We start from the raw sequence: 3,443 nt of genomic DNA on the forward strand, positions 1-3,443 counted from the left end.
CCCGCCCAATAATTTGCCATTTCCCATCACGCTGTGAAATCCTATTTCGCCGTCTGGTCCAGCCCCCCGACATCCGCAGCTTTCGGGGCTCCACTCCTAGCGGCCTATGCGGTTCGCCTCTCTCCGCGCCGGCGGGTCCCTCGCAGCAGCATGAGACTCGCCCCGTTGGAGATGTAAATAAATTAAGAAAGTAGGCTAACGGAATTTTTATGCAAAATTTACAAATATAAATTTAAAAAACTTAGAAAATGCCCATAATTGTGTCTGAAAAGCGTTGAACAACAAAGTTTTAATGAAAACATCTCAGTATCACCGTTATTGACATGAAACATAAAGTGACAATTTTCACAAAATAATGTGTCGTCACATGAATTGACCAACCGTCAGTAACGGGTCGATAAGTTTTTTCATAGTTTTTTTTTTTTTTTCCATTTTTTCCCCGGTAACATTTAGTTAAGCCCCCGCAGCAGCGACCACAGCAGCCCCCGCAACCGTAGCGCAGCCGCCCCCGCGACAGCTCCAGCCCGGCAGCAGCCGCCCCCGCCGCCCCCTAACAGCCGCCGCGTTGACGAAGCTCGGCATGACCACCCCAACGGGGGGGTCGGGCTCCGGCCAGCAGGCGGACAAGGCCGCCGTCAAGGAGTCGGCCGCGGCCGCGCCGACGGTGGCCAACAGCAGCAGCAGCGGAGGTCAGCCAGCGGCCAGCGGCAAGGCCCCGGAGAAGAGGGTCGCCATGCCGGACAAGGAGGTGAGCAGAGAACCAGAACCAGCTGAGGGTGTGGTGGTGACCAGCGGAGCCACTTAGCTCTGCGCTTGGCCATCGAAGCGTATAAAAGCGCCAACCGAGCGCATCGTATAACGGTGCGAACGACGGCTGCTGCTTCGGGGAGGGTATAGAATACGACATCGGGGGCGGGGGGAGTTGTTGAGGGGGGCGCAGAGCGAGCAGTCAGTAGTTCAAGGCGAGCCGAGCCGTCTGGAGTGCGGGACTAGAAACAACTCCTCGCACTCTCACAGGCGGGGAAGCGTCAGGGGGGAGGGAGGCTATAGAGACGTTGCCGACGGCGTTGGCAGGCCGCTCTGTTGTGTGTGTGTGTGTGTGTGTTTGTGTACATGTGTGTGATGACTTGTTTGTATCTCGATTCTAAACACACCGGAGTCCAACACAGAGGAGGCCCCAGAGGAGAGTGAGCGAGAGGTTCTATTCGCGGCGTCCCCCTCGTCCCGACCTGGTCTCGGTGAGCGGCGAGCTCCAACGGTGGGGTCAGGCGAGAGAGAAAGAGATCTCCCGCAGTAGATCCCCGGCCAGCAGCCTCGTCTGTGCTGGCCGACCTCGCCCTGACCCGAACGGGCCCGACCTCCAGGTCGTCCTTGTCGAATAATATTGTGCGTAACAATAGCGGTGCCGGTGCCCGCACGTGAGGTAGACGCGTGTGAGCTTGAGGGACGGGGCTTAGGCCCCACAGTGTGCGATGTCGTCGTCCGACCACCAGATCGTCCCGGCCGCCGACTTCGACGATATGGTGCATGACGATGACGTGCCAGCGGCCGAACAGGTGTGGTGTGGTGTGCAACACTTTGATGTCGTCGTATCGTAAATGTGGGATACAGGTTACAGCTCAGAAGCCTGATTTATCCAATAGTGTTTACTCGGTCATGCTGTATAGGGGAAACGAGCAAAGTCGGAATGGGGACGAAGTAAATAAAGTGTTATTTATTTGCTATCAGCTCAAAGGCGCTGCCAAAATTAACCCCAACGACAAGTGATGCCTAAATAAAAGAAAACTCAGTATGATCGATTGAGATCTCGGCCTTGGTGGAAGCCAGTCTTGCCACACTAAGTCTACTCGTCGTTGTTCTACGGTCTTTGCCATAGCATTGTACATATCCTATAAGATTGTATTCGTGAAAAGGCCATTCACCTTTCGGCCATACCTTATGGATAAGGGCATGTCTGTAATATGGATCAAAGTGTGTGTAATACGGACAATTTTATCCGTATTATAGATGACTTGTGATCCATATAATACGTTTGCACAAAATTCATCGTAACATATATGTTACTATAAGTATACTGATTGCACATCCATAAGGATATGAGAGTGTTAGGTTTTGTCAAAGTAAGTAAAAGAATATTATTCGCGATTATTCGTCTAGGTTCTTTTTAACTCAAGTATATATTTTACGAATTTTGCTAATGGACGTGTTTTTTTATTTCCGTTCGGTTTTACATCGAACAATAATGGCGAAGGACAAGAGGAGAGGCTATATCTAATAATCCGAAGAGGCATGAAAGGCAAGTTGGGAACGAAAAATACCTGACCCTACCGCCCTTTTTTCCTCTCTCTCTCTCTCTCTCTCTCTCTCTCTCTCTCTCTCTCTCTCTCTCTCTCTCCCTTCATCCCTCCCTCCCTCCCTCCCTCTCCTCTATTCCCCTTTGTTCGTCTCACATTCTCCACGTCGCGCCGCCAAGAGAGATGCCCCGTATAGCGGCAAAATTAAATTTGTCTCCTTCGCCCTGCACCGCGCCAATCTTTGTGGGGCCCCCTTGTCGTACCCATAGTACGGTGCCCCGGCTACTTGCTCGCTGGTCTGAACCTTTATTCCAGCTTGGCTGCCTGCCCTTCCATCCACGCGAGCCCTGCACGCGCGCGCACACACGGCCCTCTCCCCCCTCCACACACACGCACGCGCACACACACACACACGCACACGCACACGCACATGTACACTCACCTGGCGGTAGAGCCACTTGTACACGCCGTATAACGATGCGATAAATTCCCGGAGGTCCATTTAATCTGCACCCGGCGATGAATTCGGCCGGCGGAGTAGAGCGCTCGCCATTCTGTTGCCGCTGGCGGGAGCAGCAAGCGTGTGCACAGTGCACAGTACAGTTCTCATGGATCTAAGTAGGAGCTGAGAACTCTTCGCAAATGTTTAAAACCATCAATCGTCAGTGTTGTTTAAGTATTTAAACTAATATTTGCCAACCAATTTTTTTCTCAACAACATATTGTTATCAACCGTTTTTAACCCACCATCACGAGGGACAAAAATATTTTAGAACAGAGAATGAATGAAAGCTTGCTGTACTATTTTAACTCAAGCAATACGTGCCGAAATTAAACGACATATTTTCTGCAGTTGTATTGAGAAAAAAAAATACAGTGGTAGGCCTTCATCTGACATGAATTGTAAAAGTACGCTTCTTACTATTATTTTGATTTGAACAGTTTTGTTACTCTGTTTCCTCGTTTGTAACACGTGAACTCAACTTACGCGGAGAGGCACTCTCTCCTCGCTCTGTCTCCTCTCTTTTCATCTCTCTACCGTGTCTCTCCCTGTCTCTCTCTCTCAAACTCTCTCTTTCTCTCTCTTTCTTTCTCTTTCTTTCTCTTTCTCTCTCTTTCTTTCTCATTCTTTCTTTCGCTTTCTACCTC

This window comes from Frankliniella occidentalis, unplaced genomic scaffold, assembly GCF_000697945.3.
Source record: "Frankliniella occidentalis isolate FOCC.00 unplaced genomic scaffold, Focc_3.1 Scaffold247, whole genome shotgun sequence".
NCBI classification, from domain to species: domain Eukaryota; kingdom Metazoa; phylum Arthropoda; class Insecta; order Thysanoptera; family Thripidae; genus Frankliniella; species Frankliniella occidentalis.